General features: G+C 40.0%; 1 long non-coding RNA gene across 2 annotated transcripts; it reads left to right on the forward strand.

Annotated features, from left to right (window-relative positions):
• The first annotated feature begins 1312 nt into the window (after nucleotides 1-1312).
• LOC137027255 (uncharacterized) lies at nucleotides 1313-23645 on the forward strand. Of its 2 annotated transcripts, XR_010896012.1 has the most exons (4): nucleotides 1313-2003; nucleotides 20949-21071; nucleotides 21503-21890; nucleotides 22876-23645. It is a non-coding gene; the product is annotated as an uncharacterized lncRNA (long non-coding RNA). The 2 variants fall into 2 exon arrangements; XR_010896011.1 differs by lacking the exon at nucleotides 1313-2003 and having other exon boundaries at nucleotides 18859-21071.
• The last annotated feature ends 3437 nt before the right edge of the window (nucleotides 23646-27082 follow it).

A 27082-nucleotide genomic window follows, 5' to 3' on the forward strand; every position in this document is an offset into this window, starting at 1 on the left:
TATATATTCAGGTTGATTAGGACACTTTTTCCCAGTCATTTCAATAGCAAAAAGTGTCCTAATCAACCTGAATCCCATATATATATATATATATATATATATATATATATATATATATATATATATATATATATATATATATATATATATATATATATATATATATATATATATATATATATCCTCTTAAACTCCTCAAACCCGGATACGGGATGAAACTACGTCATAATTCACGTTATGATCCAGTAGAAAGGCTTCCCTATATGGTATCAGCCCATATTTGGTATCATTTGAAAGCTCAGAACCTAAGCTTTACAAATAATACCATAACTTTTGTTTTTATGATACATAAGAGTGTTAAAATCGAGCTTACATTGCATTAGTCCAAGACACAAATTTCCGCCTGACGATTGCGAAGAAAAATTTCTGCGTAAATTTATTTTTCATATTTTTCAAAAAATAGTCAAATCATGTATCACAAGAAAGCTCTCATTCTAAGGAATTTGCCTATGTAGGTTATTTCATTGTGTGACAATCATAGATCGAGTAATGTTCCAAAGAATCCCTCAGGGAAATAAGATAATTCTGAGAAAACAAAGAAAAGTGTCACATTCCAACACCGATTACAGCTTCAGTCAACCACAAACATCTATATAATTTATATCATCTTTTAGCTTGGGATATTACCTTTCAAACGAGACCATTTTCACGTTTCTGTGAGCTTTCGTTGGTAAGTAATCGACTGTTTTCTCACGGTTGCCCAATATCACCTCACGCGCGTCAGCGGAGAAACTGGCGAGTTACAAGCTATATGACAGCGCGCTGCTGCTGCCTGAGATACTATCAACTGTTATACAGATCTGAGAGGAACTACGTGGCCTGAGTGGTTTGACTGACAGGCGCTTCTTCCAATGAGAGGTGTGAAATCTGACACGAGCGTATGAAGTCCGGTGGTGACTGGCTGTTCCCGGATGAGCTCTCCAGACCGACACAGGACTACTCTCAATAGTTTTCGTGTCAATTTATAGTCTTTATTTCGATAATTACACGTAGAAAGGGAAAAGCTTTGATAAATGATAGCTTTAGAAGCGAATCTAATGCTGTGTTCACACCAAACGCGAATAGAGCGTCTGGCGCGAATGATTTCAATGTTAAGTCAATGTAAAGACGCGTTTACGCGCGTCTGGAGGTCTCGCGGCGCGAATGAGGCGTTTAGCGCGGCGCGGAAGACGCGAATTCGCCTCATTCGCGCGTCTAGTTCGCGCGAATGACGCGAATTGAGCGTTTCGCGCGATACGCGCGAATGGTGCTTTTTGTGCATTTAGCGTTTGACGCGAATTCGCGTCTGACGCCCGAGTTGAAAAATTTGAACTTTGGCGTAAATTCGCGCCGCGTTAACCAATCAGGAGCCTGCTTGCTGCTGTGGCGGCAGGCCCGCTCGGAGTCACTCATTCAAAATGGAGGAACGACTGATATTATCAGTGAGCAGTCACCCAGAGATTTATGACACAAGTTCATACTTCAGACAGGAATAAAAAGGAGCTCGCTTGGAAGAGTGTCGGTGAGGAGATTGGGCTACCTGGTAAGTTGTAAATACACATTTCACTTTTAAATCACGTACACGTTTATCGACCCGCGGCCTTCCCGCGACGCTGAGTCCTACGCCGCTGTTCTGCTCTCCAGAGCAAATACAAAGTGGTAGCTCTCTCGATGAACGCACGATCAACATCAGCCATCTTGCAAACAGACAACCGCCTAGCACTTCCCCCTCCCACTCGCCTCGGACGCGCGTCAATTTCGCTTCAAACTCTTGTTTTTTACGCGCGTCTATTTCGCTCTAGACGCGCGAATGCATTCAAAATGTTCAAGCGGCAAACTAGACGCGGTAGACGCGAATTTGACGCTCTATTCGCGTTTGGTGTGAACGCAGCATTTAGGCAGTTTACCTCAGGCAGCGCGGAGATGAGGAAGGAGACGAGAAAGCGAAACCAAACGCGCGCTTGGTGAGTTGGCGTTGTTTACATAATTGTATTGCGTTTTTTACAATGCTAATACTCATTTTTGATTGAATTATTATTATTTTGAAATGCGAAAGCATATAAACCGATCTAATAAACTGTTTGACAAAATAAAGTCAAACTGCGTTTAGTACATGGCAAGGCTGCATTCACTGAAGTCTGGAAATATGTTGACTTGAATAATATTGTCATTTCAATAAACCAACATTTTGATATGTATATTATTACTGTGCATAAACAGTGATTTCTTAGCTTCAGTTCAGTTTAGTGAGCAACAGCAGCTGGCACAGGTGGCACAGTTGGCATCTCCAGGAGGCACCCGGGTGATCCTGAGGTGATGCTCATGTTATGCTCAACACAGGTGACAAATTATGCACATATAGGGAATTTTACAAATCTGGAAGGTATAGATTATATTCTAGACTATAAAATAAATATAGATTATTATAATTTATAGAGTCTTATGTCTCCTGAAAGAATAAAACTGATCAAAATAAAAAAAAGTGCCTCTCTTTTTTTTAATTATTATTAGCACAGACAACATATACTTTACTAAATATAACTGTCAGCAGTGTTTTGAGTAATTTCAAAGGGTTTTCTGTAAAATGACACTGGGATATTGCATCTAAACCACTGTATAATGGTATGGGGAGACTTTAGATTTGGGTAGGCGGAAATTACAGAAAAAAGGGTAAAATTCCTCCCTTCAGGTGTATTTGAATAATTCTGGCATATCATAAGATAGAGACAAAATTCTTTTTTCCAGTGTTTGCTGAAATATAGAGGAAACAAGTAGAATTGTCTGCATGGTGCTACTGTATGGAATTACGTTTGTTCCAAAAATAATGAACGTAACTTTTCAAAAAAACTAATAAAAATAGAAATTGAAACTGAAAAAAATGTCTTTGAAACTTAAAAAAAATAAATCGCAGGCAAAATGTTTGACTTTGTTTTTAATACACTGCATGTTTTGATAACAGTTTCTTTTCTTTCTTTCACTGATCTTTACTTACAAAAGCATTTCCAGAGTTTTCATTTATGCTTCTGAAGTTTTCGTTTACGATCCCAGAGTTTTCGTTCGTCTTTCTGACACAAATCTCTCGCGGGGGCGGGGCCAGCAGTGGTGTGTTCTCATTGGCTTACTGAGTTTTTGATTGACAGCTTCTTCTTGACCTGGAAGTGAAGACGTCAGCGTTGTGTTTACAATTACATGTGTGGAGGTGAGCGTCTGTAAGCGGCTTCTTATTTCATTTAAAGATATGAGTTTTGTTTTTGAATTTTATCTGTATTTATCTGCGGCTTCTACTTTGTCACATAAACTTTTAGGAGCGTGAGAGATCAAACGCGAGAGAAAATGAATGTCTTGAGGTTTAATTGTACATTAAAGGTTATAATACTGAAAATATTGCATAATGTCCAATGTTTTCGGAGAATATTTGATTATTTCTGATGATTCTTCTCTATCGTTGGGTCTGATTAGGTTGTGCTGTTACAGTTTAAAGAGAAATAGTACTAGTATCATATACATGTATATATTCAGCCGTCAAGAAAGTCTCACTCCAACCAGGTAATCAAGGTTGGCAACCATGGCCATCACTCTACCCATTGTTAGCATATGCACATACACCATCACAATTAATGATCACTTAATTCTGAAGGATTCAAATATGAAAATAACAGTCGTGGCTTGCTGTAAGACGGTATAACTTCGGTAAAGTTGGTTTTATATTCGCACATTCGGACTTCTGATAAATTCAGACTTTCCAATAAATGTGCAATAAATTAATGTTTAGGAATTTTAAGCAGCGACATGATATTGACAACCAACGATTTTCAACTTACAACATTTTTCACAGTCGATCAAAATAGGCAAGTATTGTTTTAATGGCATATTTACTTGTGAATGTCCACTGAATGTCCAATGTAGTGTGATTAACAAGGCTATTGAATACGGATGTCCGAATGTGCGAATATAAAACCAACTTTACCGAAGTGACGGTATAGACCTCAAAGGGCATTTCAGTACTCCACATAAAGAATGATCTTGTTGCCATTTTTTTATCATTATAATTTATTTAGTTAACATTATCATATAACATATAAAAGTAGATTTTTTTTAACAATCATCAACAGTTTCAATTGTGACATACACACAAGTATAAAAGTGAAAGTGTTGGATGCAATTATGTTGTGAAAGGAACGACCAGAATCCACAAAACACTAACTGCATATTCATGTAATGCAGTATTCTCATGATATACAGTACATTACTATAAAAATGCACAAGCACCTATTATAGAATACATGTGTAAAATTCATAAAATTCATTTTATTACCATTTTTTTAAACTATAGTGAATAAACTTAATGAATGGAATGAAATGTTCATGTTGTCTGAATACATTTTTGGTTTGACTGTATGACTTTCTCCACATAAGCACAAATATCTTTAAGAAAATAGTCCATCTCTGTGTCCATCTCATAAGTGGACTGTAACCCATACACGTATGATGGTTGGTGGGAAACGATTGTTAATAATTAAAACAGTTTAAATTATTAGTATTTTTCTCATCTTGTTTCACTTCAGAAGACATTGATTCATCCACTGGGGTCGCATGGATTAATGTGTCTTTAGGACTCAGACATATATTATTTTCCTAAAAATCCTAATTCATGTTTATCTGTAGAAAGAAAGTAATACGCATCTTGGACGGCATGAGGATGAGTAAAATATATGAGAATTTTTGGGGGGTGAACTATCATTTTAACATTCATATGTTGTTGGTATGCTAATCCAAGATCAGTATGGACTAGTAATAAAGTACAACCTCTTGTGTGTTTGTGAACTGTGTCTTGTTTTAATCTAGAGCTCCAAAAAAATTAAAATATTTGCATAATATCAGGTGTCTGAAGATCAAGATCCCAGTCAGTCAAAGGTGATGTGTCTGAACAAAATAAGATTCTTGTCTGATGGGGACAGTGGATCTCTGGGGCTACCACTCCCTCCTCTGGGTCAGCATCAGAATGTTGTTAATGGAAAAGTTGCTCCACTCCCTGGAAAATAAGAAATCAGATGTATTATAATCTAACAATACAAACTGCTTTGAAGTCCCACATAACAAATTATGCAGACTTAAAATATTTATTTCAAACAAATTATATATAATTTCAGCCATAATTACTTTGATGTATTAGGTTTTGCATTTAGCCATACAGTAGGCCTACTGTGCAAAAGTCTTAGCTTTGTTGTTTTAGCAATGTTTTAAATGACCACCCATGTTTATTTTTTTGGTCTTTATTACAATGCAAACATAAAATACAGGAAATATGCACACAAAAAAAATCTGAACAAAATGGATTCTATAAGCAAAAATCAGTATTTAATGGGACCTCCTAGACTTCCAGTTTTTTCAAAGGAGAAACTTGTGATCAGATTTTGAAAGTTTTCTTGACCTTCCAGTCATTTTCCATTCCATTTAGGTTTGAGAGAGCCAGGTTCTCACTATTACTCAAGTGTAAGGAGAGGTCACTAAATACTTGCCACTTTAGCCTGTAGAAGTCTTTTTTTTCCCCCGTTTTTTAATAATGCTTACAAATTTAAAGTATTTCCTGGTCATATTCTAATAAGAAGACTGAAAAAAAAATTACATGATCACTATACCATTGCTAAAACAACATCTAATGGTGTCCTAAGACTTTTGCACAGTACTTTATATGAATTATTATTAAAGACTACCTTTTCCCCTTTAAATATGATCTAATCCAAGGCTGTATGTACAGTACATAACCAGATCCTGTAATGATTGGGTTAAATCAAGACAACACTGCTGTATAAAGTGGGCTCTAAATGAGCTCTAAAATACCTCTCCATCTGAAAAAGCAAAAGCAAGTAATGTTACTTATATTGATTTTGTAAACGTAAAAAATACTAACTTACCGCGAGTATCCAGATAACGACGATGACTGATGATAATGATGATTATATCATTCGTCTGTGCTAGGCCTAAGAAATCATCTCACTATAGTAGCAGCAGATACAGATAAAATAATAAAAACGCCTATCTTTACATCACTAAAATGAAATAAGAAGCCGCTTACAGACGCTCTCCTCCACACATGTAATTGTAAACACAACGCTGACGTCTTCACTTCCAGGTCAAGAAGAAGCTGTCAATCAAAAACTCAGTAAGCCAATGAGAACACACCACTGCTGGCCCCGCCCCCGCGAGAGATTTGTGTCAGAAAGACGAACGAAAACTCTGGGATCGTAAACGAAAACTTCAGAAGCATAAATGAAAACTCTGGAAATGCTTTTGTAAGTAAAGATCAGAGAAAGAAAGAAAAGAAACTGTTAACAAAACATGCAGTGTATTAAAAACAAAGTCAAACATTTTGCCTGCGATTTATTTTTTTTAAGTTTCAAAGACATTTTATTCAGTTTCAATTTCTATTTTTATTAGTTTTTTTGAAAAGTTACGTTCATTATTTTTGGATCAAAAGTAATTCCATACTACTGCACTCAGGGCCTGAGTTATACACTTTCAAAAAATAATTTATAACAAAAACAATAAAAATGCGCCTCTTTTTTTGGGGCTTTATTACAGCACAGAAAACATATACTATAATTTGTATCACTTTCAGCAGTGTTTTATGTAACATCGAAGTGTTTCCTGTAAAATGATACCAAGATTTTGTATTTAGATTACTTTATGTGGGTATGGGAAGCTTTTCAATTTGGGTAGGCCAAATCCAGATGGAAATCCCCAAAATGGTCCAGGAGCTTAAGAGGATATATATATATATATATATATATATATATATATATATATATATATATATATATATATATATATATATATATATGAGACCAGAGTATAGATTAAATATGGGCCTTGGAAAAGGCTAGCAGACTTTATTGTGCTTTGACTACAGTGGGTAGTTCCAGTGTGAACAACATCCATGCATGTCACTTCTGCAGGCCACATCTTACTCTGTCACTCTTTTCATAGCTTTTGCTGGCTCTGAAACACTCACTTGGTATTTCTCCTGCTCTTTGTCTAGCAAAAAATCACTCACCACTTAATGAAAGCTTACAAATGAAGGCCTGATTGTTTCAGGGGCCTTGTCACAGGTTTATTGATTTTGAATTTCTGTGTTACTTTTGCTATAGTTTCACACTTAAAATAATGATTTGGTAATATCTTGTATTCTTCTGTGCTAAGAAATAAGTCTCCTGACAGTTCTCTCCCAAGTGCTTCCATTGTTGTCAGCATTAAGTCTGAGAATGATTCAGTGGGCTATATAACACTTAATTTTTAAGAAATTACTTCTCTTTAAATGTTTTGTTTCTCATCATACTTACCTTTTAATAAAATATTAAAATAATAAAAATGTCTTAAACTTACACCAATATATATTTTTATTTAGCACAATTTAGTAAATGTGTGTATTATATATATATATATATATATATCAGTGTTAGAGGAGCTCAGCTTAGCCTGACAGTTAGTCTGCTCCGGACCAGGCTAGCTGCAAAGTGTAAATCTCCATAGTAACTTAATGTAGATTAATTTAGCCTCCCTTCATGCAACCGAGTCAGGGCTAAATTCAGCCAGGATAACTGGAAAATCCCAGCTTAATCCCTTATCTTGCTTTTGTGGAATACCCCCCAGTATTGTCATGAGCCAGGTTTGATTACTCGTGTTTTTCCCCCCTCTATCCTTCATCTTTCATTGATTTTAGCTGTTCCCTGTTACCTCTGGCTTTCGCGCTCTCTTGCACGCACCTGTTCTGTGTCTTTGCGCTGATTGCGCTGCCTACTTCTCCCTGTTCTTTGTTTTAGTCTGTGTCCAGGAATTGTTGTACGTGAGTGTTACATACTCCTCTCTCTTGTGCTTGACGATATTTATGTGTGTGTTAGCAGCTGTTTTTCTGAATCTGAGTTCCAGTCCCGGTTCCAGTCCAGAACCTGACCTTATTTTCTGCTGTCCTGTCGGCTGTACTGGGCTACCTTTCTTCTGGCGTGGTTGCATCTATCTGCCAGCCTGTACCGTCTCCATCAGTCCACTACAGCGGGACAACTGTCGAGGATCTACGGCTCGGGAAGCTTCTGTTGATTCCTTGGTTCTCCAGCTGCAGCGCATTTGCTGTTTTGCACCTGGCAGTCTGTTTTTGTTTGTAAATTGGGACTACAATAAACTTTGTGAGCTACTTTCACCTCTGGGTCATCTGACAAGTATACCCCATTTCACCATGATATATGTACTTACAAGTCATTTGCCCACCGGCAACTATAGTTGCAACTTGGATTTGTGTACAAAAAACTATAGATCTCTTGTAAGATTTGTTTTATTTGACTGATTCTAGAGACCTTCGTGATTATGTAGATATGTACAGTGGGTATGGGAAGTATTCTGACCCTCTTAAATTTTTCACTCTTTGTTATATTGCAGCCATTTGCTAAAATCATTTAAGTTCATTTTTTTCCCTCATTAATGTAGGCCTACACACCCAATATTGACAGAAAAACACAGAATTGTTGACATTTTTGCAGATTTATTAAAAAAGAAAAACTGAAATATCACATGGTCCTAAGTATTCAGACCCTTTGCTCAGTATTTAGTAGAAGCACCCTTTTGATCTAATACAGCCATGAGTCTTTTTGGGAAAGATGCAACAAGTTTTTCACACCTGGATTTGGGGATCCTCTGCCATTCCTCCTTGCAGATCCTCTCCAGTTCTGTCAGGTTGGATGGTAAACATTGGTGGACAGTCATTTTTAGGTCTCTCCAGAGATGCTCAATTGGGTTTAAGTCAGGGCTCTGGCTGGGCCATTCAAGAACAGTTGTTGTAAAGCCACTCCGTTATTTTAGCTGTGTGCTTAGGGTCATTGTCTTGTTAGAAGGTAAACCTTCAGCCCAGTCTGAGGTCTTGAGCACTCTGGAGAAGGTTTTCATCCAGGATATCCCTGTATTTGGCCGCATTCGTCTTTCCCATGATTGCAACCAGTCGTCCTGTCCCTGCAGCTGAAAAACACCCCCACAGCATGATGCTGCCACCTCCATGCTTCACTGTTGGGACTGTATTTAACAGGTGATGAGCAGTGCCTGGTTTTCTCCACACATACCGCTTAGAATTAAGGCCAAAAAGTTCTATCTTGGTTTCATCAGACCAGAGAATCTTATTTCTCACCATCTTGGAGTCCTTCAGGTGTTTTTTAGCAAACTCCTTTCATGTGTCTTGCACTGAGGAGAGGGTTCCGTCGGGCCACTCTGCCATAAAGCCCCGACTGGTGGAGGGCTGCAGTGATGGTTGACTTTCTACAGTTTCCTCCCATCTCCCGACTGTATCTCTGGAGCTCAGCCACAGTGATCTTTGGGTTCTTCTTTAAGTCTCTCACCAAGGCTCTTCTCCCCCGATAGCTCAGTCTGGCCGGATGGCCAGCTCTATGAAGGGTTCTGGTCATCCCAAATGGCTTCCATTTATGGAAGCCACTGTGCTCTTAGGAACCTTAAGTGCAGCAGAAATGTTTTTGTAACCTTGACCAGATCTGTGCCTTGCCACAATTATGTCTCTGAGCTCTTCAGGCAGTTCCTTTGACCTCATGATTCTCATTTGCTCTGACATGCACTGTGAGCTGTAAGGTCTTATATAGACAGGTGTGTGGCTTTCCTAATCAAGTCCAATCAGTATAATCAAACACAGCTGGACTCAAATGAAGGTGTAGAACCATCTCAAGGATGATCAGAAGAAATGGACAGCACCTGAGTTAAATATATGAGTGTCACAGCAAAGGGTCTGAATACTTAGGACCATGTGATATTTCAGTTTTTCTTTTTTAATAAATCTGCAAAAATGTCAACAATTCTGTGTTTTTCTGTCAATATGGGGTGCTGTGTTTACATTAATGAGGAAAAAAATTTACTTAAATGATTTTAGCAAATGGTTTCAATATAACAAAGAGTAAAAAATTTAAGGAGGTCTGAATACTTTCAGTACCCGCTGTATATGTCAACAAAAAATACCTATTAGGAGGGGTTAAATTGGGCCGGGGCCATCCGGGGCTGAGCCCCGGCACATAGGCTTGCAGGACTCGACATACGCTTGTCCAGGACTGCGGGACAATTGGATTTTTTGTTGTGAAAGAATTTTTACTTGCCTGACCAGATAAGTAGCTTGATTAAAATGTCAATAACAACCAAATAGCGAGAAAGATTCATTTAGCTTAGGTGGGGATTGATAGTGGATAGTAATATATGTAGCCTACCGTTAATGTATATTGGTGGTGATGTTTGCGCTGTTGAGGCGCATGTAACCTCTTGAGGAGAATTCAAAACAAATGAGCTCTGCTCACACAAATAAACTCAGTTATCATGTTTCAGTAAAAATTATGTGGGGTTTTTATAGCTTGCTATTTACGACATATGATAAAGTTGATCATCACACAACCGAAAGTGCTGAATTCCTGAATATCTTTATTGAAATTGACAATTTCATACAACAGTTCAATAAACAAGTAGTTAATATTAATTACTTACGTTTTAGGTGCAATATTTCCTGTTTTTGTTCTATTGTAGCAGCGAAAATAGTTCCAAACAAAGCGGAACCAGCACATCTCGCAGCTACGCTCAGCCGTTTTGAATGATTCAGCGTTTTGAACGAATCGTTTGAGTGAAGATTCAATGGCCCAATCATAAACAACTGCTTCATTCTTGATTCAGCCTTTTGAATGAATCATTTGAATATGACTCAGTGGCTCACTCATTTAGACAGTCACTTGCCGCCATCTATTGGTGGTTTAATTTCATGTTTAAAAGTATAAATTTCTTATTTGTATATTCAAAAATATTTTAAAAATCTCATAACATTATTGAATGCAGTTGTACTTTTTCAGTGTAAATTATTTAATTTTGTAACAGCCCTATAGTGTCTTACTATTTTAATTTAAAAAAATGTAAGCATTTGAAATAAGAGATGAAACATAAATTTAATTAGATGGGTTGCTTGTTTCAGAATAAATTATATGTACATCACACAAAAAAAATCCTTTTTTCTTTTCCAGGCAAGCTAGTTTTAATTTAATTAATTTAGCACAAAACAGGGCTTAATGTCAAGAACTGTATTTTGTATTTATATTCTCTCCTTTAATGGTAGCATCAGTTTTATATTTGATATTGACACAAAGGAGAAGGCACAGGCTTACAGAAAGATTTTATTGTCATCAGATGTATCTTTGCTTACTACTGTTGTGTTCGTGGATGAGCCGAGACAGCGTACTGATCAGACAGCATAGCAGGTACCCAACTGAACTTTATTGAACACTCGCAAAATCTCAAACCCCCTGCTTAGGGGCGTGGCTCACTCAGTAGCGATCACTAATCAGATATCACTACATCTCCCCTTCCCAAAACACTGAAATTTGTGAACCCAAGAGTGTTACTATTTGTGGAATAATAAACATACTGTAACCAATTCTAAGCACATGCCATGCTTCCCTAATGTAAAAGAAAATTATTGCTTTAAGAACATCTTTTATCACATTTTGTCTTTCACATTACTGTACAATTTCAGTTTTTCTCTTTTCCTATTAACATTGTGTACTCCTTTTTTTTTTTTTTTTAAAGGAGGTCAGGGTGGACTACCTGAGCACTCCTGGCACAGTGAGAGGATTATTCTGCCTCTGTGATCACCGGCCATGAACTAAAGGTTTATTCGTCTTGGTGGAACAGACAAACGTCCCGACCTTGTGTAAGTTCCATGTTGTGTAGGTATGGCAGACTGCAAACTTGGAGATGGTTGACGGACTGTTGGCATCTCGCTGTCAGTTACGTGATCATCCTCAAATAACTCTGGCCAATCGACTGCTTGCTCCTTGTCTGTTTTAGGGTGGTGGAGTCGCACCAACGCCCGTCTGTTGCGTCGAATATTACCATGTGAGGTTTTCAAGACAAACGACCTTGGGGCCTGCTGTCTGATCACTGTCCCAGAGATAGCTTGATCCCTAATCCAAACAGTCTGTCCAGGTTTCAGTGGTGACAGATATCTAGCTCTATGCCTCTTATTGTATGAATTTCTTGTTCGAGCACGTATACTGGATTCAAACTGTTTCAGTTTGTCTGCGTCTGGAAGTTTTGGTGTGAGAAGAGATGGCAGAGTTGGTAAGCCTGTTCTCAGTCTTCTGCCCATTGACAGTTCCGCTGGACTATAGCCGTTCGCAAGTGGTGTAGAGCGGTATGCAAGCAAAGCTTTGAATGGATCTGATGTTTTCCCCTTTTTGACCGTTTTAACTGCTCTTTCGGCTTCACCATTTCCTTGTGGATACCGTGGGCTGCTTGTTATGTGCTTAAAGTCATACTCCTTTGAAAACTCCCTGAAGTCGGCACTGCTATATTGCGGACCATTGTCAGATATTAGTATCTCGGGCACCCCATTCCGTGCAAACACTGCTTTCAGATGTTCAATAATGGTTGCCGAGGAAGTTGATGACAATTTGGCCACAACATCTCTTGAATAGTAGTCTACTGTTAAAAGGTACTTTTTCCCATTTAGTTCAAACAAGTCTGTAGCTGCTCTCTGCCACGGATACGATGGAAAGTCTGTAGGTTGTAGCGGTTCTACAGTTACCATGGAAGCCTTTCTACATTCATCACATTGTTGCACCATAGTTCGCAATTGGGAACTCAGGCCGGGCCACCACACAGACTGTCTTGCCCTTTGGCGACATTTTTCTATTCCTTGGTGTGCCTGATGAATGTGAAGCAGAACTGAACTTTGGAGTGAGGCAGGGATTATCAACCTTGTTCCATGTAGAAGCAATCCGTCGAGGATGGAAATCATGTCTCTTTCCAACCAGTAAGGTCTGAGTTTGTCGTTGGCCTGCACCGTTCTCGGCCATCCATACTCATGAAACCTCATTACTTGGCTGCATACAGGGTCTTTCTTTAACTCCTGTCGAATGTTGTCTAGGCGGCTCTTTGAAGCAGGGAAGCTTTTCCCTATTTGGGAGAGGTAAATATTTGTGTCTTCCATGAGAGTTGAGTCAGCATCCGTTACATCACTCATAGAGGGCATCCTTGAAAGCGTGTCTGGAGTTGTGAACTGTTTCCCTGGAACATGGCTGATCTCGTAAGAATATCTCATAAGTCTCATTCTGAACCTTTGCAGCCTTGGTGGTAAATCATCCAGATGTTTTGTGCTCAGTAAGCTCAGAAGTGGCTTATGGTCCGTCTCGAGAAGGAAATGTTTCCCAATGAGATAGCAGCTGAAACGTTCACACGCCCAAACAAGAGCTAGCGTCTCCTTTTCTATTTTAGCATATCTCTGCTCCGTTGGAGTTAATGCTCTAGACGCATACGCAGTGGGTTTCCATGCATCACTGGACTTTTGAAAAATTACTCCTCCCAGACCAAATGATGATGCGTCTTTTTTTAGCAATGCAAATGACTCTTGCTGTCGTGCATCCCATGACCACAGACTTTTCTGTGAGAGGAGGTCTCGCAAGGGCTTTGTTTTCTCGGCCAGGTCTGGAATGAACTTCCCCAATTGGTTCATCATTCCAAGAAAGCTGCGTACCTCAGACACATTGGTAGGTTCACGCATATTTTGGACTGCCACCAGTTTGTCTGGATCGGGCTGTAATCCATCTGAGGACAGCTTGTGGCCTAAGAACTTAACTTCTGTCTTTGCAAATTCGCACTTCTTTTTGTTAAGTGTTAGGCCAGCACTCTGGAGCTTCTTTAATGCTGCATCAAGTCTGATATCATGTTCCTCTGGAGAACTTCCATATATGAGGATGTCATCCATGTGACATGTTACTCCATCTAGTCCTTCCAAAATCTGACACATTCTCATCTGGAACAGCTCTGGAGCACTGGAGATCCCAAATGGAAGCCTCTTAAAGGAATAACGCCCGAATGGCTTAATGAAGGTGGTAAACAGTTGAGACTCTTCAGCCAAACGGATCTGCCAAAATCCAGAATTGGCATCTATCTTTGTGAAGATTCTAGCTCTGCCCAACTGGCCTAGTGTGTGGTCTACTGACGGCAAAATAAACTTCTCGCGTCTGACAGCGCTGTTAAGTTTGGTCAGGTCAACACAAATTCTCACCGTGTTGTCAGGCTTAAGTACTGGAACCATACCCGAACACCAGTCAGTAGGTCCCTCTACCTTCTTGATGATATCAAGTTTCTCCATCCTGGATAACTCCTCTTTAACTTTTTCCATCAATGGTACTGGGATCCGTCTTGCTACATTCACAGAGTAGGGTGTTGCATTGGGCTGTAACTTGATACAGTACTCTTCTTTCAGCTCACCTAAACCTGTGAAAAGTTCTGGAAAGTTCTCTAGCCACTGGCATTCCGTGATATTATCCAGTCTTGCAATCAGGCTAAGTTTTTCAATGGCATGTCGGCCCAGGAGTGGTGTGAAGAGATTTTTGACCACATAGATGTCTTCCTCTATTTTTTTCTAATTTCTCGAGATGCTGGTAGAAAATACCCCTTTCACATCCAGGACATGCTTTCCTGGTCCCATCAGTGTTTTTCGTGTTTTCTTCAGACCAATGTTGCTATTTGAGGTAAGCTGTGAGAAGACGGATTCAGGTATCGCTGTGACATCTGCCCCAGTGCCCATTTTTATTTTCACCGGCTGTTCCAAGATCCGAACGGTTGTGCACCAGCCTTGAGTATTTGAATCAACAGCTCCGAGGAATGCTTGCCCTTCATCTGAATCACAGTCCTCTTTAACATCATGAAGCACTGTCTTTGAATGACATTGGCTCATGTAATGGCCTGTCCTATTACACTGATGACAGACAGCCTCTTTGGCTGGGCAGAGATCCTTTACATGGTATGTTGATTTTCCACATCTCATGCAGCATGATTTCTTTGATTTCTCTTTATGATTTTTCTGGAAACTTGTCCAATTTCCACCTTTTCCTGACTTGTTTGACTTTTTGGACAAGTCCTGTCTGTATTTTTCTTTGTGTACAGCCTCTACCTTTAGGTCTTCTTCATCCTCCTCCTGCCTAAGTTCTGCCTGCTGTTTTCTCACGGTTTCACTCTGCCTGGCCATAGTTATAGCGTTCTCCAAAGTTAGGTTTGCATGTAGTTGAAGGCGCTCTGACAGTTTGATATCTTTCAACCCGACAACAATTCGATCTCTAATAAGTTCGTCTCTCAGAGTTCCAAAAGCACAGCGTTCTGACACTGAATACAGTGCAGTGATAAAATCATTAACTGGTTCATCTGGCTCTTGTTTCCTGGAGTTAAACTTTGCTCTCTCATAAATCACATTTATTTTGCCAGTGAAATATTCTTTGAATTTATTCTGCACAGTTTCATACTTTCCCCGCTCTTCTGTTGTCATGGCCAATCCGCACAAAATGTCATCAGCTTTGTCTCCCATACAATAAATCAGTGTGTTAACTTGGTGCAAATCTGATGCTTGTGCAAGATTACTAGCAACTCTGAATCTTTCAAATCGTCTGAGCCATCTTTCAAAGTCATTTGGCTTTGTAAAATCGAATGGATCAGGAGGTCGGATTTGATATGAAGATATGGGCGCTGGTGATTCCTCCATGTGCTTTGTAGATTATTATTATTTGTTTTATTTTTGTTTCTTTTTGCAGATCTTCCCGAACGTCAGCGCTTTATTCAGCTTTTGTATGTTAAATCATAATACGCTTCTGTGGGCCTCTTTGCCTGCACTCCGGTTGCCTGGCGACCGCACCCCTCCCCCGCTCTTAACTTACAATTCGGTGGGTATGCGCGTGCTCATCCGCTTGCTGACTTTCCTTTTTTCTTGTTGGAAACAGCATAAACTACGCTCTTACTTTAGCGTTTCTTCTGCCGCAGCGTTTATTGACTTATTCAACAGTTTATCGTTTGTTGGAGACTGTTACAGCCGCTTCTGACACCATGTTGTGTTCGTGGATGAGCCGAGACAGCGTACTGATCACACAGCATAGCAGGTACCCAAATGAACTTTATTGAACACTCGCACAATCTCAAACCCCCTGCTTAGGGGCGTGGCTCACTCAGTAGCGATCACTAATCAGATATCACTACAACTACCAGCATCTATAGAATGATTTTGATCAGCATTTTATTGTTCATAGCAGAGGGCTCTCTCAGCTTGTTATATTTTAGATTGTCAATCGATACGATTAGTCTTAACATACACATGCACCCCTGAAACCACAGAGCCCCCCCCTCCACATAACAAATCCCAATTTAACCCCTGCCTATTAGTAACATGAAAATTAAGTTTCTTCGGGAGAGTTTGCCTTCGGCATGTTTCCTGGAAGTATAGGGTAGGAAGCTGATAGCCTCATGTGGCAGGAAGGAAGTTCCCTTTCGAAAGGGAACTCCACTCTGCATTTGCAGTAAACGCTTTGGGGAACGTCACGTGACCCAGGTGTCAGAAAGTCAACTATCAACAACTACAATCCTATTGGCCAGCGACAGCCTATGATGTAATACGGCGCGACCCGGGGGTCTTCCCGAGGGAAGAGCTGTCTGCATCTCTGCCTGGTGATTCTAGCCCCATTTGTGCTGATGCAGAACGGTGGCTGCAATCATAGGGCTCGCAGATGAGCTCGTTGGGGAGCTTGAGAGAGTTTTATTCTTTCTCAACTTCCCCGGGGCTGGCGAGTGGATGACGATGACGTTCGTGTTTGATGTCATCGCGTCCGGCGGCGAGCGCTCCTCTGGCTTGTGTATGCTAGTGATGGGATGTTCGGATCATTTTACCGACTCAGACTTTTGAGTCTCGTTCAGCAAAATGAACGAATCTTTTTTTGAGTCATTTGGTTCATTTCGTTCATTTTAGCAAAATGTAATTAAAATGTTACGTGTTACTTCCCCAACACATCTACTGCTTATGCAAACATTAATCACACTACAAACAATACAAAACTACAATGCTAAAAAAGATTCAGAAATGATTAATTCATTCTTTACCTGGGTCTTCAGTTTATGATAAGCTGATTAAGCTCAACTCACCTCTTGTCTGACAAGTCTTCGGGTTTAAGTCATTCCTTAATGATGTGACAGGCAGCCACATACACTAAACCAATGCAGTCTGAGCCGCAAAGAGAATTGATTAGTTCATTTCGTGAGTCTTTCGGGTTTTGAGTCATTCCTTAATCACGTGACAGACCCATACGCTATTTCTGACATTTCTGTCACTATGTTTTTGTGACTGTTTCTTGAGGATCTGTGGTGTGTTATTATTTTATAAATAAATAAAGCCCTGTTATAAATAAAATATTGATTAATTTCTCTTTTTGACTGTCTATCTGTACATAAACACTAGGCTATATAATAATATAATAGCGTAGTTTGTTCTTTTTTACTCCAATTTTTAGTTTGGCAGACTCAAGTCTAGGCAGACTTGACATATTGGTCTAATATATGTATAAGAAAATTGCTCAAAAAGGACATAATGACATAAATTAAAAGCAAATAACATTTTGAATTTGAATTATTAATGTTAGTTTAAAACATTAAGGTTATGATAACTTTCAGCAAATAAACCTGGAGAGTTATTTACTTAGAAATATAATGTGCTTGGGTCTCACAACCTGACTGTATTGACTGCATTGGTTTAGCGTATGGGTCTGTCATGTGATTAAGGAACGACTCAAATACCCGAAAGACTCATGAAAAGAACTAATCATTTCTCTTTCCGGCTCAGACTGCATTGGTTTAGCGTAGGGGTCTGTCACGTGATTAAGGAACGACTCAAAAATCCGAAAGACTTACGAAAAGTAATCAGGCTTGTTCGACTTGATGCAGCACCGCAAAGACCGATCGGCGGCTGACTTGAAGCAGTGCATGCCAGTAAGAAATGTTGTCCGACTTGAGACAGCGCTGACGTCATGTGACTGTGATGTATGGCTTCAAAGTACCGCGAGAGCGAATCGAGATCAGCCGCCTGATGCAGACAGCGCAGTTTCTCAAGAGGAGCTGCACGAGCGCTGATGACGACACAGCAGTTTCATGATTGGCCGGATTCGCCGCATGACAACGATCGTGCTTATTGTCACGCCTTCAGCTCCACTAATGCTCAAAAATCTGTTTTTTTATAACAGTTAAAGCTCTTTTCATGTAGTCGCGATGTTGTATTGTGTCATGTTTATAAAAATAAAACGGATAAAATACGTAGACCCCACTACATTGTTATTTAAATAACATATGCTTATGTTGAACTTTATTCTTGTAAAAATAGATGCTGTAAGCAGTACATAAAGTACTGAATGAAAAGGTAATAACGTGAAGTCGGACACTTTCTGCTTCCCGTAGTGACGCTCGCGCTGCGTTTGCATACTTTATCACAGCTGAAGTGAAATAAATGCAATATTTGACTAATACACTGATGTTTCAGAGACATTTTCATTCAGTACTTTATGTACTGCTTACAGCGTCTGTTTTTACAAGAATAAAGTTCAACATAAGCATATGTTATTTAAATAACAATGTAGTGGGGTCTACGTTTTTTATCCCTTTTATTTTGATAAACATGACACAATACAACATCGCGACTACATGAAAAGAGCTTTAACTGTTATAAAAACAGATTTTTGAGCATTAGTGGAGCTGAAGGCGTGACAATAAACACGAAACACACGTGATCGTTGTCATGCGGTGAATCCGGCCAATCATGAAACCGCTGTGTCGTCATCAGCACTCGTGCAGCTCCTCTTGAGAAACTGCGCTGTCTGCATCAGGCGGCTGATCTCGAATCGCTCTTGCGGTACTTTGAAGCCATACGTCACAGTCACATGACTTCAGCGCTGTCTCAAGTCGGACAACATTTCTTACCGGCATGCACTGCTTCAAGTCAGCCGCCGATCGGTCTTTGCGGCGCTGCATCAAGTCAAACAAGGCTATTAATTCTCTTTCCGGCTCATACTGCATTGGTTTAGCATAGGGGTCTGTCACGTGATTAAGGAACGACTCAAAAACCCGAAAGACTTACGAAAAGTAATCAAATCTCTTTCCGGCTCATACTGCATTGACTGAAACAGGTGAACTACTAGAACTTATAGAATATTGCACATGCGCGACTGAAAGAATCACCCCCTGAGACAACTCGTTCTTCACGAGTCACATTAAAGATTCATTCAAAATGAACGAATCGCTCAAGAACGACACATCACTAGTGTATGCAAGCTGCTGTGTGTTTGGAACACGCCTCTCGGCGGTCTGCAGCTGCCGGGAGAGCACCATAAGAAAGGGGCCGCGAGCGGACGGCTCGACGAACGGTTCCTTTCTGTCCATTAATACGGCAGCTTCCATACTTTCCATTCCTTTTCTGATCTCCACGTTTGAGATCGGGAGGGCATGGGAAAACCACTAGACATTCAGATTTGTATCTGAATCCAGACAGACGGGAGGAGGAAGAAGCGAGAGTGAGATGGGTGATCGATTGTAAACACCGTTGCGTTTGTAATCGATTCCCCAGCTACATAGGGCGATTTATATCTACCCTCTCCTCTTCTTCTTCCACCTCCTATATCTGTCAGCCCGCTATATCTGTTTGATAGTAAGAGGATCTTTTAGGCTTAAAAGAACCTTAGATTTCATCCTTTCATGTAAAAAAAAGGAGCATTAGGAGTCTTCGGTCTTTGAGCCGCAGGAGGGTCTATATTTTATGTGTTTAAAATAAGACCTTATTTTCCTGTTTTCTGAGCATGTAGTCAGAAAAATTAGGGGGTTTTGGGGCAAACTGAAGTTGATAGCACTTGTCACTTCAGTTAATATGTATGTTTAGCTCGGCCTTAATCGGCTGCCTGACATTGTTTGCTTGTGAGCTTCACTTTCTTTCTCTTATCCATGAGATTTGGAGGTGAAGCCCAGGTTTCACTAGGCTTGTGGCCCTGTAAGAAGGCCCATAGCTTAGCAGCTATGCTAGAGCTAAGTTAGGTGTGTTATTTACGTAACCTTATGTATCCATCCCTTATCAGGTTGTATAGTTCCTAGTTCTGGCCTCCTCCTGAGGGAGTTGTTTAGGCATATGCCCATTATCCCCTTGCTTATGTAGGTGCAATTGTGAGTTTAACAGCTACACTGTTAGACTCTGCTGTAATTTTACAGTTACTTACCGCAAAAAATCCCAGTAAAATACCATATATGTTATTTACGGTTAACTACTGTAATATGCAATGCATTATGGGTATTTTTTATGATATTTACAGTAACTTACTGTATATAAGAATTTACAGTACTTTACTGTTTACTCAAAAGCAGTACTGCTACTGTAAATGAATTTTTTTGAGATCCTCCATTCAGAATGCTAGCAGCCGATCACGTGACCAGCTTGGAGCTTTCAGAAAAATAATTCAAACAAGATGGCGGCCTCTTAGTGGCAGGGGAGTGAAGAAAATGAATGTAAACTTATATAGTTTTTACGCGGGTAAGTTGTCATGTGTCAACCCAAACAGGGAATTTACCCCATTTCATGCTTAAAATACCAACATAAGTCCAATTCATTGTACGTAGGTCGTAATTTAGCCTTCAAATGTTTTCAGTTAAATACTAAAAAGACATTATATTTTAATGTCCGTAGTGGCGTAGGCCGTAGAGTGTGTGGTACGTGAAATTTGTTTTTAATGTGATCAACCCGTGTTCGATTCCGCCTTAGGCCAAACTTGCTCTTATCCCTTTTCCCATCACCAATCAGAAAGGCATTTATATTTAATAAAAATTAAGAAAACATTTGAAAAGTTTAAATAAAGTGCCTAACAAGTGTTTAACAAGAAAGTATTAGTTGCTGCCAACCATATACTGTAGTAATAATAATGTATATTAAATAAAATGTGCTCTATTATGCTTATTTTGCCACTTCTGTGTCAGTTTGTTGGTAGGCTACGTCAATATTTCAGAAAATAGAAATGATATGCTCATTTTCATTTTTTTGCGGTCTGAAGAGATATTGCGAGATTACGCGAGATTATAAAATAGCAAACACTGGAGCGGATCTGAGTTACCATGGAGACGGGGAAAAGTCAAGCATCAAGACTCCGTCTCGCTGTTGTTTTCACTGATTTTAGGTAAGTTTAGTCCATAAAATCACACAAATAATATATAACTGTTCATGATACCTTTCTTACGTGTAATTGACACACTTCTGTTGAATATTTACTTCAAAGAAATTATTTAGTGTCTTCGAAAAAGTCCGTTAGCAACTCAACCGTCAGAAGCGGTTGGCAAACTAACTCTATATTTTGAGCCCCTGTTTAATAAAAGTTTGGACTTTTAATCGCATCTTTATGTGTAGATGAGATGTTATAATAGTTTTGTAAAGGTTTTGCTGGCAAATTGTTAATGGATGATAGTAAAGAAATTTATTTAACCTAAAAGTTGCTGTACCGTTAATCGGTGACGTCAGTTACATGGAGCGCGAAAATGAACTGAAACTATTTCACATGTTTTGATCTCTAATGGTAAACAAATATGGATAAATAATGTTCTGCAATTTCAGGGGAGACAGAAACCCCCTCTACAACAAAGGGGAAGCAGACAGGAGGAGGAAACACAGGTGAACTGAGAAAGCTCATTAAATACTTTAAAATGCATTTATTCCACAATATATCTAACCTATATCACCATGCATCTACAGTTTTCTTTTGCAAAATTATATATTTTTAATTTATTAGTTAAGAAGTCTTTGACATCCAAACGTAAGTGACACTACATGTACAATACTGAATTCTAAATCTAAAAATATAAATTTTGTTATCTTAAGTAATATATATATATATATATATAATGTATATTATTCTTTCCACCTCTGCTCTAGCTTGGTTCCTTGTAATAAACCTGCTGAGCGGAGCGACCTCCTGTCAAAGGCCATGAACCAGATGACTATAGTAAGCAAAACCTCAATCATTCAGTACACTACTGTTGAAAAGTTGTGGGTCTGTAAGATTTTTACATGTTTTTAAAAAAAGAAGTCTCACATTTTAAAATCATTAACCCCGGGTTGTTTCAGTGAGATTGTCCTTGAAAGGCCTGTAGGCTTAAATGAGGTAACATAGGTGACAAATATAATGTTATAATGCTTGTAGTTGTAATCATTTATTTAAAGGGATAGTTAACCCAAAAATGAAAATTTGATGTTTATCTGCTTATCCCAGGGCATCCAAGATGTAGGTGACTTTGTTTCTTCAGTAGAACACAAATGATGATTTTTAACTCCAACCGTTGCCGTCTGTCAGTCTTATAATGCATGTCAACACAATCTGTAAGAGTAAAAAAACATGCATAGACAAATCCAAATTAAACCCTGCGCTCGCGACAACACATTGATGTCCTAAGACACGAAATTATCTTGGTCTGTGCGCTTAGTAAGGTCTGATCGCGCTCTGACAACAAAAGTGATGTCTCGCGCTTATACTTCAATGAGTGTGAGACATCACTGCCGCTGTCAGAGCGCGATCAGACCTAACAAACACTAAGCGAGTGCTGAACCCAGTTGGACATAGTGTTTTAGAAGTAAAAAAGGATATAAATACTGTTTGGTTTCTCACACAAACCGATCGTTTCGTGTCTTAGGACATCAACGTGTCGTCACGAGCCGCAGGGTTTAATTTGGATTTGTCTATGCTTGTTTTTTTACTCTTACAGATTGTGTTACCATTCACAAGCTTTATACCGCTGACAGACTGCAACAGTTAAAAATCATAATTTGTGTTCTACTGCAGAAACAAAGTCACCTACTTCTTGGATGCCCTGGGGGTAAGCAGATAAACATCAAATTTTCATTTTTGGGTGAACTATCCCTTTTACAATTATGATAACAGGATATCATGATCATTAATCTATTTTATTGTATTTCTCTTTGTCTGTTTGTAGTTATGTTAATAACTTTTGGCACAACGGGCCAATACCGGCACGGATCCGTTTTTCCTCATCTGGACCAGCACTGGGCCAGCTCCGGACCAGATGTGGATTCCTTTATGCCGATTTGGGCCAAATGTGGGCCAGATCTGGTCCAGCTCTGTTCTGGATCTGGTCTAGAACCGTGCCGGATCAGGGCCAGCTCATTTTGTATACAGTACCCCCCCTTTCCCCCCTCTAAATAGTATACATATCTAGAATTTCAAGAATCTTCTCATATACATGATTAAGTATTTTATTGTCTGATATTTTTTCTGTTAAGTTTTAACATGAAATACTTAGGCAATACAAAGTACTGATTTAGATTTATAGACAATTAATGTACTGAACACTTTTTTTACACTAAAATACTACCTTATAATCTATTGTTAGCAACTACTTTACAGTAAACATACATTCAAAATACAATTGGACAGAGTAAATTTGACATAATCAAGGGCTTTATGTTTTAATCGATCTTCTATTTATTTGGCATATTAAAACAAATACACAAAACAGTGGATCTTTTTCTTTTGATCATTTTTGCACAAGTACTCAAAGTTTATATAAAACACTTAAGTGTCTCTACTTGCCATTAAAGTGTTAGTTCACCCCAAAATAAAACAATGTCATTATTTACTCACCTTCATTTTGTTCTACAACCGTAAGACTTTTCATCTTCGGGACACAAATGAAGATCTTTTTGATGAAATACAAGAGCTTTCTGTTCCTGTTGACAGCTATGCAACTACCACTCTGATGCTTAAAAAGTTCATAAAGAGATTGTAAAACTAATCCATATAAATCGAGCGCTTTAGTCCAAAAATTTCTGAAGAGACACGAGCACTTTATATGATGAATGGATTGAATTTAGGATTTTATTCACATATAAGCATTTATCAACTCACACGTCAGTTGTGGTAAAGGGAAGCTATAAGGTTCATTCTTGTGTTACACAGCACGCTTGAGCATCAGCAAGAGGTTTGTTCATCATATAAAGTGATCGTTTAATCCAAATTCAAGACAATTTGGATTAAACCACTCAATTTATATGGATTAGTTTGGCGATCTCTTTATGAACTTTGTAGCTGAAGTTCATAGAAGTGTAGAAGAGGTAGTTGTGTAGCTGTCAACAGAGAGACAGAAATCTTTCAGATTTCATCAAAAAGATCTTCATTTTAATTCCAAAGATGAAAAAGTATTACGAGTTTGGAACAAAATTAGATGAGTAATTAATGACAGAATTTTCATTTTTGGGTGAAATATCCCTTTAAAGGATTAGTTCACTTTCAATGAAAATTACCCCAAGCTTTACTCACCCTCAAGCCATTCTAGGTGTATATGACTTTCTGATGAACACAATCGGAGATATATTAAAGTATTAAGCTTGAGGGTGAGTAAAGCTTGGGGAAATTTTCATTTGAAAGTGAACTAATCATTTAAGTCTCTAGTTACATCATATTCACTAAGCTTAAAGGGATCATTCACCCAAAAATGAAAATTTGCCGTTAATTTACTATCAGTAAAGAAGATTTTTAGCTGAAAATGTGGTCCTTGGTGATTTGTATAATATAAAAGTATAATATAAAAGTCAATGGCTCCAGTCAGTTGTCACATGTCTGGTGTTTTGTTTCCCTGTGACCCACTTTCCCCCAGTCTGATTAGTTCATTTGTTCCACCTGTGTCTACTTAATTATCTCATCACCTTGTTTAGTTCCTTTGTTGATCTTGTGTATATATACCTAGTGTTCTCCTTCACTCCTTGTCCGTTCTCGTTCATGTGTAAATGCTGTTCTCTTTGTAGTAAGCGCCTATGTATTATTAAAGTATCGCTATTATCGTTATCTTCGTCTCTGTCGTGTCTGGTTGTGCAGCAACCGTAACAGAAGAACGGACCAGACAGTTTATTTTTGCGGCGTTTTCTTTAGTTTATTTTTCCCCGTCACCATGGAACCTGCTGTTTCCCTCTTGTGCCTGGAGCAGAAGGACCGCTCCCTGGAGGAATACACCATGGACTTTTTGGAGTTGGCGTACCTCACACACTATCCTGACCGCTCGCTCTGTGTTTTCTACATCGCCAGCTTGAGCGAGCGGTCCCGTGCACGCCTCCCAGGGAGCGGTCCACGAGAAGATTTCGCCGCATGTGTGGAGTGGGTGCTGATTAACAACAACTCGGCATTCACCATCGGCCCAGCAGAGCCCATCAACACCACTCCACCAAACCCAGCGCCCAGTCAGCTTACGCCCAGCCAGACGGAGCTGAAGCCTGATTCCACCGCAGACACGGAGCCTGCGCCTGCCGCGGAGACAGTGGCAGCGAGCCCAGCTGAGCCGTGCTTCATCCCGGAGCCAGAGCCCGTGATGTCTGACCAGGTGAGCGAGTCGGCAACAACGCCCGTCCCCGAGGGAGTTTTAGTGGAGCTTGAGGGCTCGGAAGGTAGCCCTGCCTACACTCCCGCTGCTGAGTGCGAAAGCCATATGGACACTGGGAGACAATTTAATTATTTTAGAGGAGGATTTAATTGACTGGTTTTCTGAGGTTATTTCTGCAGACACCCCTGTATCTCCTGTTCTCCCTGTTCTCCAAGTTTCTCCAGCGATCCCTGTATCTCCAGCGCCTCCTATGTCTGGAGATTGCCCACCCAGCCTCCCTCTCCCACCTCCTCTATTTCACCAACCCACTTCTACTGCTGTGACTCCTCTGGCTTCTGTCCGCCTCTCATCTCCTCCTCAGCCACCTCTTCGTGATGCTGCGGATTCGCTGCGGGGCTTCCAGTCTCCAGCATGGCCTTGGCGTAAGGATCCCCTGTCTTCACCTCCAGCCACAGAAACCCAGACTCCACCTGGATCCTATGACCCGTTGGTCTCGCTTTGGCTCATCGCGCCCTCAGCTCCACCGTGGCACGTCATCCCACCTGCTCCACCAGGCTTCCTCATCTCACCGGCTGCGCTTTGGTCAGGCATCACCCTGGTTCCACCTCGGGATTTCTGGCTGCCGGTTACACCTCTGCCCTCCATCCCTCCGGCTCCACCGGGCTCTGCCTTCCCTCCAGCTCCTCCGTTATCCTCGGTCGCACTGGCTCCACAGAGGTCTTCCTTTGCCCCATCTCCGCCTCAGACCCATGAGCCGTCAGCTCCACCACGGCCCTCCGGATCTTCGGTGTCACCCAGGCTCCGTGTGTCTTCGGCTCCGTCTGGTTCTCCACCGTGGCTGGCAGCGTCGAAGGATGAAGCACCCCTGTCTCCTCCATGGCTTCTCCCTCCTGCACCACCGCCAAGGAACATCATGCTGACTGTGGCCTGGGTCATCATCTGGCTTCCTCTGCTCCAGGCTGTCCCCTGGATCCTCCCACCCTCCACTCCCCCTTGGACTGTTTTTGTGTTCTATGGACTCTTATTTTGTTCCTCCGCCATTCGCCCTCCTCCAGAGCCCCCTCCCTCCCTCCTCTGTTGGACTCTGACGGCGCGAGGACGCGCCTATCCGGGAGGGGGCGAACTGTCACATGTCTGGTGTTTTGTTTCCCTGTGACCCACTTTCCCCCAGTCTGATTAGTTCATTTGTTCCACCTTTGTCTACTTAATTATCTCATCACCTTGTTTAGTTCCTTTGTTGATCTTGTGTATATATACCTAGTGTTCTCCTTCACTCCTTGTCCGTTCTCGTTCATGTGTAAATGCTGTTCTCTTTGTAGTAAGCTCCTATGTATTATTAAAGTATCGCTATTATCGTTATCTTCGTCTCTGTCGTGTCTGGTTGTGCAGCAACCGTAACATCAGTTTGAAACTCAAAACATATACAGACAAAACAAAAAGAATACCTGTGGCTCCGGATGATTCATAAGACCTCAATGTAACGTCAGCATCAGTCACAGGTATTAACTTTGTTTGGCCTGTAATATGTTTTTATGACTCTCAAAGTGACGGTAGCCATTGACTTGCATTATACGAATCACCAAGGACCACGTTAAAAATCTTTTGTGTAAACTGAAGAAAAAATGTCACCTACATCATGGATGGCTTGAGGGTGAGTAAATTAACAGCAAATTTTCATTTTCCGGTGAACTATCCTTTAAAACATTGATACATGAACAGTTAAACAATCTCACGACTTTTCTTAATGTATATTTAAAGAAGAAAAAAATAGAAGAAATGGGGGGGGGGGGGGGGAGCATACAAAAAATAA

This window comes from Chanodichthys erythropterus, chromosome 9, assembly GCF_024489055.1.
Source record: "Chanodichthys erythropterus isolate Z2021 chromosome 9, ASM2448905v1, whole genome shotgun sequence".
Taxonomy (NCBI): domain Eukaryota; kingdom Metazoa; phylum Chordata; class Actinopteri; order Cypriniformes; family Xenocyprididae; genus Chanodichthys; species Chanodichthys erythropterus.